This window comes from Triticum dicoccoides, chromosome 7B, assembly GCF_002162155.2.
Source record: "Triticum dicoccoides isolate Atlit2015 ecotype Zavitan chromosome 7B, WEW_v2.0, whole genome shotgun sequence".
Classification (NCBI taxonomy): Eukaryota; Viridiplantae; Streptophyta; class Magnoliopsida; order Poales; family Poaceae; genus Triticum; species Triticum dicoccoides.
In genome coordinates this window covers 672,176,203-672,192,020 of record NC_041393.1, presented here as the reverse complement: position 1 = coordinate 672,192,020, position 15,818 = coordinate 672,176,203, and the positions used below count along the sequence as shown (strand labels likewise).

Genomic DNA, 15,818 nt, shown 5'->3' with positions numbered 1-15,818 from the left:
GCTAAAACCCTAAACCTGCGGCGGCCTTTAGTCGCGGTTGGCCAGAAGAACCGCGACTAAAGGTCCTCCGCCCCGACGGCCGCCTGGCGCCCACGTGGACGGGCCTTTAGTCGCGGATCTTAAGCAACCGCGACTAAAGGGGGGGCCTTTAGTCGCGCCTGTTTGGTCGCGGTTGCGCAACCGCGACTAATGGCAGTTGCGAACCGCGACCAAAGGCCATTTTTCCACCAGTGTATGGTGCCGTAGGCTGGATGAGGATGGCTCTCACTTGTTTTTAAGGTGCAAGGAAGTGAAGAAACTCTAGCGAGTTATGCAACTCGACAAGCTTCGGAGTCAGTTATCTGCATGCATGGATGCAAAGGAATTAGTGCAATAGATTCTGGAACTGCCTGTGGAAAAATGTGTACTGGTAACCTGCATGCTTTGGCGTTGGTGGTGTCGTCGAAATAAAATAATTGCACGTGAGGGATCTCTCCCGGTAGAAGAACTAGAAACCAGCATCAGGTATTGGGCACATGAATCTCTCCTGCTCTTTACCAATCCAAAGAAGCAACCAGGGGCCAAAGAAGCAGCTGTGGCAGAAACCGACAGGTGACACACTAAAAATCAATGTAGATGGGGCTTTGAGTGCACATGAGAAAGTGGTGGTTGGGTCTTCGTGGTTCGTGATCTGCATGGAGATGTGAGGGGATCAGGCGCTGGCATGTTGCAGTTTGTTGGTAGTGCAATTCAGGCAGAAGCAACATCATGTATAGAGGCTTTGCATGCAGCAGCGCAGTGGGGATGATGAATTTGCAGGTGGAGACTGATTGCCAAAATCTGGTCCGAGCTCTGAAAGGAAATTAGTACGATCTCGCTCTCGAGGGAACTATCTTTAAGGAGATTAAAATCTTTACTAGACAGAAATTTAATAATTTTAGTTTTACTTTTGCTCCAAGGGGATGTAATAAGCTAGCACATACTATAGCTGATGTAGGTGCTCGAGCTCTGGCTGCTAGGCAGATTTGGACTGAAGCCCTACCAGACGTTGCTTGTGTTCAGAGGGCCAGCGTCTCTGCTGTGCCGGTTTAAGGTATGGAATCACTGTGTTCCATTTCAAAAAAAGGAGAAGAGTTCGATCTGTTGCCCGCAAATTTCATTTTTATGGACTATAGAACTTGTTTTATTTTCACTGCTGCATATAGTTCTTTAGGAAACGCGCTGCAATTTTGCACAGTAGCGCGCGTGTCGAAGTGGCATGTGCATCGCGGGCGTCTTGTGATTTTTCGGCCCTGGTGACCCATCTTCTGTGCGAACCTGCAACATTTTGCCGCAGTAAGCAGCACATAGGAGGCCTCTGGCGTGTGCTCGGTTAAAGAAGAAAAGCATGCCGTGTCCAAATGCTTCCACTGAATACCACATTATTTTTTACTCTCTCTGTAAAAAAATATAAGAGTGTTTAGCCATATTGCCCAAATGCTCATGGCATAGAGAATGTCGTGCCGCATTCACACCGACCCAAATCATGTAGTGGCCGACATTGATGTCCGGCAACACGACCACACGTTAAGGTGACGATGACAGACGCGACCACTTAGGCGGCCCGGACGAGCGCGCGACTCAGCAGCAGGCGCGGTACAACCGGCGCAACGCCGCCCGTGCTCCGCCTTTGTCAAGACCAATGTTGCATCGAAATGGGTTCACAACTATCTGGACCTTACCATTGCATGGGCCTTCAACTGCTTCGTCACCACCATGGAGACGGATGGCTGGTGCCGCCAGCGCCTTGCTCGCCAAGATCGGCGAGGAATGGCCGCTTAGCGACTGCTCTACCAAGGCCGCCAGGCCTCCGCTAGCGCCGTCGGCAGTGGCCATGGCGTCCCTCCTCACCATGCAGGAGGAGGTGGAGCCGCCAGACAAGGTGTCGCGGCCCTCCGGCGCCTTTCCACCACTGGAGGGACGACGACGACGACGGCACGCACAGCGACAGTGGTATGGCAGGAAAGGGCGGCCATGTGTACGAGGTGGTCGTTCGGTATAGTTTGTTTAGATAAATGGTCAAAATATCGATCTTTTTATGTAAATTAAGTCTGAATTTTAATGGAACCTGTCACCTTTTTATTAATTTCATCTAGTCATTTGAAATGCCGTTTCAATTGTATACAGACAGTGTTAGAGGAACAACTTCCGTATCCGTGTCCTAGGGAGCAAATTGGTGCGTCAGGCCCAACACGTAAAAAATAAGGGTTGTAGATGCCCCAAGCTCATCATTATCCATGTCCTGGCCAGGCCAGCGTTATAGCCGGAAGAAGGATATATCAAGGTGAAAAAAAACTGACCTGTACCGAACTGTTCTCCTCGGCTCCTCATACGCCCTCCTCGCCTTCGGTGCCACCTGTCGTCCTTGGCGTGATCTGTTCTCAGCGCACAAGTCCTCTTTGTAGCCTCTGCTCCTCTACCCAAGTACCGACATGCAACAATCTCCCTGCACTTGGAAATTGGTTGATCCTGCTGCCGCCCCATCCTATCCCAGTTTGCTTTCCTTGAATGACCTGAGAGGCATGCTCTTTCTTTGTTGCTCCTATGGTCACCTCATCTTCTGCGACCGCGCCCGTTCTGCATTGTTAATGTGTTCAGTGGCGCTAAGGTTGTGCCTCCTTGCCTCAAGTCAGATCACTTCACTCGCATTAGCTTTGCCACCTTGACTGGCCCGGTTGCATCTACTGACTCACATCTCCTTGTCGGCAGTGGAGCCTATCTGTTCCAGTGGCACATTGGGAGCGACTCTTGGTTGGAACACTATCCTAAAGTTCTTTTTGTTAAGAGTGAACAAATTGTGGCCCGGAAGGGCAAAACATACACCCTTGGGTCTTTTGGGTTCTTCTACATTATACAATTATCACCCATGCTCTTAATTCAGAAATTTGAAGTTGTGCTTGAGAAAGATAGAACCAAAGATCACTATTGGACAAATCAAAAGACATGGCTTGTGGTGTGTGGTGACGTGCTTCTCTTGATCAAACTTGAGGCGGGAGGAAAGATATCATTAGACGCCATCCACTTCATGGCCTTCAAGCTTGATTCATTGGATGTCGTGACCAACTATGGCCTTCCAGATGGCTGGATCATTGGGACATCTTTGTCAACCCTGACATGCGATGTGAGGCGTTGCCATGCATGAACCCGGGGAGATGGGGAGGGAGGAGAAACCACATATACTTCCCAAGTTATCAGTCCGAAAAAGCTTGGGCTGTAGTCCAACTATGGCAACAATATAATGACTATTGGACACAATTGCAGCTCAGGAACATTGGAAGCTGGGACCACAGATTGGAGTTAACCTGGGTTGCTCCCAGCATGTTTCCACGCTCTGGTCAGCGATGATCTTAGGGGCAATCATGCGTGCAGCTGGTGATTAGCTTATGATATAACTTTCGTCGGAGAATTCTAGTCCCTCTGAAATTCCTATATCTATTGGAAATATGCCCTAGAGGCAATAATAAAATGGTTATTATTGTATTTCCATGTTCATGATAATTGTCTACTATTCATGCTATAATTGTATTGACCGGAAACCGCAATACATGTGTGAATACATAGACCACAACATGTCCCTAGTGAGCCTCTAAGTTGACTAGCTCGCTGATCAACAGATGGTCATGGTTTCCTGACCATGGACATTGGATGTTATTGATAACGGGATCACATCATTAGAAGAATGATGTGATGGACAAGACCCAATCCTAAGCCTAGCACAAGATCATGTAGTTCGTATGCTAAAGCTTTTCTAAATGTCAAGTATATTTTCCTTAGACCATGAGATTGTGCACCTCCCGGAAACCGTAGGAATGCTTTGTGTGTACCAAACGTCACAACGTAACTGCGTGGCTATAAAGGTGCACTACGGGTATCTCCGAAAGTGTCTGTTGGGTTGGCACGAATCGAGACTAGGATTTGTCACTCGTGTGACGGAGAGGTATCTCTGGGCCCACTCGGTAGGATATCATTATAATGTCCACAATGTGATCAAGGATTTGATCGCGGGATGATGTGTTATGGAACGAGTAAAGAGACTTGTCAGTAACGATATTGAACAAGGTATCGGGATACCGACGATCGAATCTCGGGCAAGTACTATACCGGTAGACAAAGGGAATTGTATACGGGATTGATTGAATCCTTGACATCGTGGTTCATTCGATGAGATCATCGTGGAACATGTGGGAGCCAACATGGGTATCCAGACTCTGCTGTTGGTTATTGGCCGGAAAGTTGTCTCGGTCATGTCTGCATGGTTCACGAACCCGTAGGGTCTACACACTTAAGGTTCGATGACGCTAGGGTTATAGGGAATAGATATACGTGGTTACCGAATGTTGTTCGGATTCCCGAATGAGATCCCGAATGTCATGAGGAGTTCCGTAATGGTCCAGAGGTAAAGATTTATATATGGGAAGTCCTGTTTTGGTCACCGGAAAAGTTTCGGCTGCTATTGGTAACGTACCAGGACCACCGGGAGGGTCCCGGGGGTCCACCAGGTGGGGCTACCAGCCCCAGAGGGCTGCGTGGGCCAAGTGTGGGAGGGGACCAGCCCTAGGTGGGCTGGTGCACCCCCCACCAGTGCCCAAGGAGAAGAGAGAAGGGAAAGGAGGGAAACCCTAGGTTCAGATGGGCCTAAGGCCCACCTAGTGGTGCGCCCCCTCTCACCCCTTGGCCGCCCCTAGATGAGATCTAGGGCTGGCCGCCACCCCTAGGGGTGGAAACCTAGGTGGGGGCGCAGCCCCTCCCTTTCCCCTATATATAGTGGGGGTTTGGGGCTGCCATAAACATGAGTCTCTCTCTCCCAAGGCACAACCCTACCTCTCTCCCTCCTCGTCTCTCGTAGTGCTTGGCGAAGCCCTGCTGGAGTACCGCGCTCCTCCACCACCACCACGCTGTCGTGTTGCTGCTGGATGGAGTCTTCCCCAACCTTTCCCTCTCCCCTTGCTGGATCTAAGCATGGGAGACGTCATCGGGTTGCACGTGTGTTGAACGCGGAGGCGCCGTTGTTCGGCGCTTAGATCGGAATCAACCGCGATCTGAATCGCTACGAGTACGACTCCTTCATCAGCGTTCTTGTAACGCTTCCGGTTAGCGATCTACAAGGGTATGTAGATGCACTCCCCTTCTCTTGTTGCTAGAATCTCCATAGATTGATCTTGGTGATGCGTAGAAAATTTTGAATTTCTGGTTCGTTCCCCAATAGTGGCATCATGAGCTAGCTCTATTGTGTAGATTCTATGCACAAGTAGAACACAAGTTGTTGTGGGTGTTGATTTTGTTCAATATGCTTACCGTTACTAGTCCTATCTTGTTTCTACGGTATTGTGGGATGAAGCGGCCCAGACCGACCTTACACATACACTTACGTGAGACAGATTCCATCGACTGACATGCACTTGTTGCATAAGGTGGCTAGCGGGTGCCAGTCTCTCCCACTTTAGTTGGATCAGATTCGATGAAAAGGGTCCTTATGAAGGGTAAATAGAAATTGGCATATCACGTTGTGGCTTTTGCGTAGGTAAGAAACGTTCTTGCTAGAAACCCATAGCAGCCACGTAAAACATGCAAACAACAATTAGAGGACGTCTAACTTGTTTTTGCAGGGTGTGCTATGTGATGTGATATGGCCAAAAGAATGTGATGAATGATATGTGATGTATGAGATTGATCATGTTCTTCTAATAGGAATCACGGCTTGGATGTCGATGAGTATGACAACCGGCAGGAGCCATAGGAGTTGTCTTTATTTATTGTATGACCTGCGTGTCACTGAATAATGCCATGTAATTACTTTACTTCATTGCTAAACCGTTAGCCATAGTATTAGAAGTAATAGTTGGCGAGACAACTTCATGGAGACACGATGATGGAGATCATGATGATGGAGATAATGGTGTCATGCCGGTGATGATGATGATCATGGAGCCCCAAAGATGGAGATCAGAAGGAGCAAAATGATATTGGCCATATCATGTCACTTTTTGATTGCATGTGATGTTTATCATGTTTATGCATCTTATTTGCTTAGAACGACGGTAGTAAATAAGATGATCCCTCATAATAATTTCAAGAAAGTGTTCCCCATAACTATGCACCGTTGCGAAAGTTCGTTGTTTCGAAGCACCGCGTGATGATTGGGTGTGATAGATTCTAACGTTCACATACAACGGGTGTAAGCCAGATTTACACACGTGAAACACTTAGGTTGACTTGACGAGCCTAGCATGTACAGACATGGCCTCGGAACACAAGAGACCGAAAGGTACATGAGTCGTATAGTGGATACGATCTACATGAAGATGTTCACCGATGATGACTAGTCCGTCTCACGTGATGATCGCACACGACCTAGTTGACTCGGATCATGTATCACTTAAGATGACTAGAGGGATGTCTGTCTGAGTGGGAGTTCATTAGATGAACTTAATTATCCTGAACATAGTCAAAAGGTTTTTGCAAATTATGTCATAGCTCACGCTTTAGTTCTATTGTTTTAGATATGTTCCTAGAGAAAATTTAGTTGAAAGTTGATAGTAGCAATTATGCGGACTGGGTCCGTAAACTGAGGATTGTCCTCATTGCTGCATAGAAGGCTTATGTCATTAATGCACCGCTCGGTGTGCTGAACCTCAAACGTCGTCTGTGGATGTTGCGAACATCTGACATACACGTTTTGATAACTATGTGATAGTTCAATAATGTTAAACGGTTTAGAATTGAGGCACCGAAGACGATTTCAAAATGTCGCGGAACATATGAGATGTTTCGAGGGCTGAAATTGGGATTTCAGGCTCGTGCCCACCTTGAGAGGTATAAGACCTCCGACGAGTTTCTTAGCCTGCAAACTAAGGGAGAAAAGCTCAATCATTGAGCTTGTGCTCAGATTTTCTGAGTACAACAATCACTTGAATCGAGTGGGAGTTAATCTTCCAGATGAGATAGTGATGTTTCTACAAAGTCATTGCCACCAAGCTGCTAGAGCTTCATGATGAACTATAACATATCAGGGATAGATATGATGATCCTTGAAATATTCGCGATGTTTGACGCCGCGAAAGTAGAAATCAAGAAGGAGCATCAATTGTTGATGGTTAGTGAAACCACTAGTTTCAAGAAGGGCAAGGGCAAGAAGGAATACTTCATGAAACGGCAAATCAGTTGCTACTCCAGTGAAGAAACCCAGGGTTGAACCCAAACCCGAGACTAAGTGCTTCTGTAATGAGGGACCAGTCACTAAAGCAGAACTACCCTAGATACTTGGTAGATGAGAAGGCTGGCAAGGTTGACAGAAGTATATTGGATATACATTGTATTAAATGTGTACGTTACTAGTACTCCTAGTAGCACCAGGGTATTGAGATACCAGTTCGGTTGCTAAGTGTTAGTAACTCGAAATAAAAGAACTGCGGAATAAACGGAGACTAGCTAAAGGTGAGATGACGATATGTGTTGGAAGTGTTTCCAAGCTTGATGAGATCAAGCATCGCATACTCCCTCTACCATCGAGTTTGGTGATAAACCTAAATAGTTATTTGGTGTTTGCGTTGAGCATAGACATGATTGGATTATGTCTATCGCAATACGGTTATTCATTTAAGGAGAATAATGGTTACTCTATTTATTTGAATAATACCTTCAATGGTCTTGCACCTAAAATGAATGGTTTATTGAATCTCGATCGTAGTGATACACATGTTCATGCCAAAAGATATAAGATAGTAATGATAGTACTACCTACTTGTGGCACTGCCATGTAAGTCATATTGGTATAAAACGCATGAAGAAGCTCCATGTTGATGGATCTTTGGACTCACTCATTTTTTGAAAAGTTTGAGACATGCAAACCATGTCTATTGGTATGTACGCATGAAGAAACTCCATGCAGATGGATCGTTTGGACTCACTTGATTTTGAATCACTTGAGACATGCAAATCATACCACATGGGCAAGATGACTGAAAAGCCTAGTTTTCAGTAAGATGGAACAAGAAAGCAACTTGTTGGAAGTAACACATTTTGATCTGTGTAGTCCAATGAGTGCTGAGGCATGCAGTGGATATCGTTATGTTCTTACTTCACAGATGATTTGAGTAGATGTTGAGTATATTTACTTGATGAAACACAAGTCTGAATTATTGAAAGGTTCAAGTAATTTCAGAGTGAAGTTGAAGATCTTCGTGACAAGCGGATAAAATGTCTGTGATATGATCATAGAGATGGATATCTGAGTTGCGAGTTTGGTACACAATTGAGACATTGTGGACATTGTTTCACAACTAACATCGCCTGGAACACCATAGTGTGATGGTGTGTCCGAACATCATAGATGCACCCTATTGGATATGGGGCATACCATGATGTCTCTTATCGAATTACCACTATCGTTCATGGGTTAGGCATTAGAGACAACCGCATTCACTTTAAATAGGGCACGACGTAATTCCGTTGAGATGACACCGTATGAACTATGGTTTAGAGAAACCTAAGCTGTCGTTTCTTGAAAGTTTGGGGCTGCGACGCTTATGTGAAAAAGTTTCATCCTGATAAGCTCGAACCCAAAGCGGATAAATACATCTTCATAGGACACCCAAAACAGTTGGGTATACCTCCTATTTCAGATCCGGAAGCAAAAGTGATTGTTTCTAGAAATGGGTCCTTTCTCGAGGAAAGGTTTCTCTTGAAAGAATTGAGTGGGAGGATGGTGGAGACTTGATGAGGTTATTGAACCATCACTTCAACCAGTGTGTAGCAGGGCACAGGAAGTTGTTCCTGTGGCACCTACACCAATTGAAGTGGAAGCTGATGATAGTGATCATGAAACTTCGGATCAAGTCACTACCGAACCTTGTAGGTCGATAAGGACGCGTACTGCTTCGGAGTGGTATGGCAATCCTGTCTTGGAGGTCATGTTGCTAGACAACAATGAACCTACGAACTATGGAGAAGCGATGGTGGGCCCGGATCCGACGAATGGCTCGAGGCTATAAAATCTGAGAGAGGATCCATGTATGAGAACAAAGTATAGACTTTGGAAGAACTACTTGATGGTCGTAAGGCTGTTGGGTACAGATGGATTTTAAAAGGAAGACGGACAATGATGGTAAGTATCACCACTAAAAAAGCTCGACTTGTCGTTAAGATGTTTTCCGACAAGTTCAAGGAGTTGACTACGATGAGACTTTCTCACTCGTAGCAATGCTAAGAGTTTGTTGGAATTATATTAGCAATTACTGCATGATTTATGAAATCTTGCAGATAGGATGTCAAAACATTGTTTCCTCGACATTATTCTTGAGGAAAGGTTGTATGTGATACAACCAGAAGGTTTTGTCAATCCTGAAAGATGCTAACAAGTGTGCAAAGCTCCAGAAATCCTTCTAAGGACTAGAGTAAGCATCTCGGAGTTGGAATATATGCTTTGATGAGATGATCAAAGATTTTGGGTTTAGACAAAGTTTATGAGAAACTTGTATTTCCAAAGAAGTGAGTGGGAGCACTATAGCAATTCTGATGAGTATATGTCGTTGACATATTGTTGATAAGAAATGATGTAGAATTTCTGGAAAGCATATAGGGTTATTTGAACAGTGTTTTTCAATGGAAAACCTGGATTAAGCTACTTCAACATTGAGCATCAAGATCTATAAGGATAGATCAAAACTCTTAATAGTACTTTCAAATGAATACATACCATGACAAGATTTTGAAGGAGTTCAAAATAGATCAGCAAAGAAGGAGTTCTTGGCTGTGTTATATGGTGTGAGTATTAAGTAAGGCTCAAGACATGACCACGGCAGAAGAGAGAGAAAGGACAAAGGTCGTCCTCTATGCTTCAGACGTAGGCTCTATAGTATGATATGCTGTGTACCGCACCGGAAATGTGCCTTGCCATGAGTCAGTCAAGGGGTACAAGAGTGTTCCAGGAATGGATCACAGGACAACGGTCAAACTTATCCTTAGTAACTAGTGGACTAAGGAATTTTGTCGATTATGGAGGTGGTAAAAGAGTTCGTTGTAAAGGGTTACGCCGATGCAAACTTTGAAACTAATCCGGATTATTCTGAGTAGTAAACCGGATTCGTATAGTAGAATAGTTATTTGGAATAGTTCCAAATAGAGCGTGGTAGCTGCATCTAGGAGATGACATAGAGATTTGCAAAACACACATGGATCTGAAAGGTTCAGATTCGTTGACTAATAACCTCTCTCACAAGCGAGATAAGATCAAACCCCATGGGTGTCGATTCATTACAATCACATAGTGATACGAACTAGATTATTGACTCTAGTGCAAGTGGGAGACTGTTGGAAATATGCCCTAGAGGCAATAATAAAATGGTTATTATTGTATTTCCTTGTTCATGATAATTGTCTATTATTCATGCTATAATTGTATTGACCGGAAACCGCAATACATGTGTGAATACATAGACCACAACATGTCCCTAGTGAGCCTCTAAGTTGACTAGCTCATTGATCAACAGATGGTCATGGTTTCCTGACCATGGACATTGGATGTCATTGATAACGGGATCACATCATTAGAAGAATGATGTGGTGGACAAGACCCAATCCTAAGCCTAGCACAAGATCGTGTAGTTCGTATGCTAAAGCTTTTCTAAATGTCAAGTATCTTTTCCTTAGACCATGAGATTGTGCACCTCCCGGATACCGTAGGAATGCTTTGTGTGTACCAAACGTCACAACGTAACTGGGTGGCTATAAAGGTGCACTACGGGTATCTCCGAAAGTGTCTGTTGGGTTGGCACGAATCGAGACTGGGATTTGTCACTCCGTGTGACGGAGAGGTATCTCTGGGCCCACTCGGTAGGACATCATCATAATGTGCACAATGTGATCAAGGAGTTGATCGCGGGATGATGTGTTACGCAACGAGTAAAGAGACTTGCCAGTAACGAGATTGAACAAGGTATCAGGATACCAACGATCGAATCTCGGGCAAGTACTATGCCGGTAGACAAAGGGAATTGTATACGGGATTGATTGAATCCTTGACATCATGGTTCATCCGATGAGATCATCATGGAACATGTGGGAGCCAACATGGATATCCAGATTCCGCTTTTGGTTATTGTCCGGAAAGTTGTCTCGGTCATGTCTGCATGGTTCACGAGCCCGTAGGGTCTACACACTTAAGGTTCGATGACGCTAGGGTTATAGGGAATAGATATACGTGATTACCGAATGTTGTTCGGAGTCCCGGATGATATCCCAGACGTCACGAGGAGGTCCGGAATGGTCCGGAGGTAAAGATTTATATATGGGAAGTCCTGTTTTGGTCACCGGAAAAGTTTCGGGTGCTATCGGTAACGTACCGGGACCACCGGGAGGGTCCCGGGGGTCCACCAGGTGGGGCCACCGGCCCCAGAACGCTGCGTGGGCCAAGTGTGGGAAGGGACCAGCCCAAGTGGGCTGGTGAACCCCCCCCCCCCACCAGGGCCCAAGGCAAAGAGAGAAGGGAAAGGGGGGAAACCCTAGCCTTAGATGGGCCTAAGGCCCACCTAGTGGTGCGCCCCCCCTCTCTCCCCCTTGGCCGCCCCCCTAGATGAGATCTAGGGCTGGCCGCCACCCCTAGGGGTGGAAACCTAGGTGGGGGTGCAGCCCCTCCCTTTCCCCTATATATAGTGGGGGTTTGGGGCTGCCATAAACATGAGTCTCTCTCTCCCAAGGCGCAGCTCTACCTCTCTCCCTTCTCGTCTCTCGTAGTGCTCGGCGAAGCCCTGCTGGAGTACCGCGCTCCTCCACCACCACCACGCCATCGTGCTGCTGCTGGACGGAGTCTTCCCCAACCTCTCCCTCTCCCATTGCTGGATCAAGGCACGGGAGACGTCATCGGGTTGCACGTGTGTTGAACGCGGAGGCGCCGTTGTTCGGCGCTTAGATCGGAATCAACCGCGATCTGAATCGCTACAAGTATGACTCCTTCATCCATGTTCTTGTAACGCTTCCACTTAGCCATCTACAAGAGTATGTAGATGCACTCCCCTTCTCTTGTTGCTAGAATCTCCATAGATTGATCTTGGTGATGCATAGAAAATTTTGAATTTCTGCTTCGTTCCCCAACAATACCTTCTATATCTAAATAGGGGCACCCCACTATGTGATTTTCCTGCCTTCTCAGGAAGCCATGTCACTCTAATTGTTGTACCCATTGATTAGTAAAGCTGAGGAGTGTTCAATCGTCTGATTAAAGGTTGAGCAAATTACTAAGAGATGCCACCGCTAAGTGAAGATACCGTTTCGTTCTTTTCCAGCCTTACCGCTAACACACCTAGCGATAGATGATAAGCCTTTGACTCTGATATTTTTTTTCCTGGGTTTTACACGTACACTTCATCAAAATTTGACACTAAAAAGCCCAATAGGTAACTGCTTGACCCACACATTTATCATCTCCCTAATTAGCAGATGGTAACACTCCTTGGCGTTTGGCCTCTCGAATCGAACCAGCGCGAGTGCTAATTAACTCCTCGGTCAATTGATTACCCATCAATCTCACCATCTCTATACCGCTTGTGTTTCTTCTTCTTCACCCAATAAATGGAGTAGTAATAGATGTGGTTGTTCTAGGACTAGCCAGCTATTTGTGGAAAACGCTGCCTTCGCTGCACAGCCATCGCCTGCGGCGTCGCCCTCATCTCCTACCTGGCCGTGTATGGCAACTCCCCGGTCCCGAGGACTCCAACGGATGTACGTAGCGGTGGTGCATGGTGGCGTTGGGGTAAGGCATGTTCAGGCGTCGATGACACTGGTGGCCACGACGTCGCACATGTGACGTCCAGATCATGCAGAAGGAGGCGATGAATATGCACATAGGGGTGATCGAGTGGATCAACGCCACCTCATCACAAGGTAATCCCCATCGTTTGTCACGACTGAAAATATTTTGGCCGATATATTTGTCTGATTGATGTTCTTGGTCTACAGTTCACCTCCCCCTCTCTCTCTTCTATGAATCAACAGATGCCTTCAGATCTTCAGTACCCAATGGCTATGACTCAGCATCCGATCTCGCCAGCCCTCGTGATCGCCAGAATTGACGGCAAGGAGTTGCGATGATCCCCTGCCATTCTTCGAATTTTGTGCAGTGTTGTAAAATACAATTTTAGAAGGTCAGAGATCCCTTATTTTTTTTCTTCTGAAGAACAGGTGTTCAGAATTTTCAATTTTGACATGGAAACAAGTGCATGGTCTAAACCATGTCATCTTTTTTTTGCGAGTTAAACCATGTCTATCTTGATAGCAGGTTATCCAAAGTATTGCGTGTTTTAAACCATGTTTACATGCTGCAGGTTATCCAATAGAAATGGTTGTCAATACGGGATCCGACACATGGCTCACATGAGTATCATAATTTGCATTTGTTTAAGGAAATGATCATCTTGTTCTCTTTTGGATTGAACAAGAAAAGAAAAAAAATACATTGGTATTCAACAGTCTAGGGTCGTCAATCTATCTGATGTAAGATTGTTTATTTGAAAAAATTTACATTATTGATTCTCAAGTCATCGGGACAGGTAATCCCAGGTTACGATGTTACTTTTCATTAACACTAATGTTTCAGTTGATGTGAATAAAATTATTCATTTTGGAGATATTTGGGAGAAGTATGCAATCAACATGTTTTTTATGATGATTGCACAATCTGCATCCAAAAACTGTCACATCAAGTTTAATTTCTATATCTGACAAAAAGTAGTATAGTAGCATATATATTTAATAAAAATTACACTGAAGAACCTAATAACTTCTGACTGGCCCTGTTGCCATCTTCACATATGTAAACATTGTCTGGTTATATAGTTTGACATGCTAACCTACCATGACATTGTTTAAATATTTAGCTATATACCGGTAAGAAAAAACACAACAAGTTCCCACGGCAACACGCGGGGTATCACCTAGTTACTTTAGAGATGCAGTACCATTTTGCAGTCACAAGGCAAATAGTTGAGTAAATGTTCTTGAATGCTTCTCCTACTTGGTTGAAGAAATGGGTGCCATTCTTTGACGAGAAACATATTATCCAGACGTGTTTCTTAGTGAACCAAGAGAAGATGGGGTTATGCTATGTCCATGCCTACTAGTTGGATGAAAATTCTCAATTATTTTCATACCCAGTAGATAGGAACAAAAATGAGGAGTGTGGACCAGAACCTTAATTTCGTCCTCTCGTTGTGCATGATATCTTCCTCCCACAGCTACACCGCTCTGCTAACCATACTAATCCTCCCTAATTGTAAAGTTGTCGATTCACCAAAGCAACTGTATGGGCCAATGTACTCCATTCAACTGGATTTTCATTTTTTTGATTTTTTGTGCATATTTTCAAAACATAAATACTCGAATGGAAAAAATATATTGCAAATAATGAAAAATATATATAAATATTCATGCATCTAAGATGTTTTTTCCGTATTAAAAATATGTCCACCTCATATTTTAAATATGGTCATCACATATTTCAAAAGAACTCCCGTATTCAGAAAGTGTTCATCACATATGTAAAATTATGTCATGCATAAACATGTCATTCATAAATATGTCCATTGGCTCTCCTGGTACCAACTAGTAAAACAAAAGAGAAGAGGTATTCTAGGATTCCGGGATATGCATATGTTTAACCAAGCTCTCTTGGCAAGGCAAGGGTGGAGACTGATTCACAAGCTGGATAGTTTATGTTCCAGAGTCTTGAAATCGGAATATTATCCTCGCGTGGATATTCTGTACATGGTCATTTCCTTGTATGCATCGCCGGCTTGGAGTTAAGATACTCAAGGAAGGCATCATCTGGCGTATAGTGAATGGACGAAAATTTAGATTCAGAGAGACAAGTGGATTTTGAGACAGTATGGCCTCAGGTTGCCAAATTCGCTAGAAACTCAAGATTGAGGTGGGTTAACCAATTGACTGTCTCGATAAAAAATGAATGGAATATTAACCTTGTCTTTAGGCTATTTTCTTATTTTGATGTAGAGGAGACATTTGACATAAATCACTCTTCTACGTGATGTATGACTTGCTTATAAACTTGCCACCCAACTCAAATTCAGGTACAATTCCCCTGCTTCTAGTTCTTCAAGTGCGACAACATATAATTGGAATATTTGGGATGTGATTTGGAGAGCTAAGGTTCCAGAGAAGGTTAAGGTCTTTGGCTGGAGGTTGCTACTGGCTCACTTACTACACAATTGTGTAAATTTATAAAGGCGTTGAGTGTAATACCATTTGTGCTATTTCTGGTAACAATGCGGAGCATGAATTCCAATCTCCACAGTGGATTTGGGATGTTGGCTAGTGTCCCATCAATACTTCTTTTTTGAGGGAATTGGTGCCCCATCAATACTTAATGCCCCCATGTCTAATGATTGCAATCAGTCTATAGTAATATACAAGTCTAGTGTTTTCCCTCAATTAAAAAAATAAACACTACTCGAAGATCAAATAATTTTTACCTTAATTTTTCAAAAAAAAAAACAGGGCAAGTTCTTCCCCTACCTTCTTCGATGTTGACAGCGGAGGGCGAAGTGGAGGCAACAACTACCTTCTCCGATGCCAATCGTGGTAAGACGTGGCCATCGAAGATGGTATGCTGCTTTCCTCCATCACCAACCATCATGTTGGCTCCAGATCTGGGGGGAAACAAATGCCTTCGATGGTGGTGACTCCAAATCTGGATGCGGCTGGTCGCCCACACCTAGGACTCCAGATCTGGACGGAAACACAGTAGTACCCCACACGGTTGTCTCAACACATCGTCACTGCTCAATCGTGGG

The 15,818-nt window shown here is 44.7% G+C and overlaps 1 pseudogene; it reads left to right on the top strand.

The window, feature by feature from the left end:
* Positions 1 to 1,744: 1,744 nt before the first annotated feature.
* On the top strand, positions 1,745 to 3,363 carry LOC119339359 (annotated as a pseudogene).
* Positions 3,364 to 15,818: the final 12,455 nt, after the last annotated feature.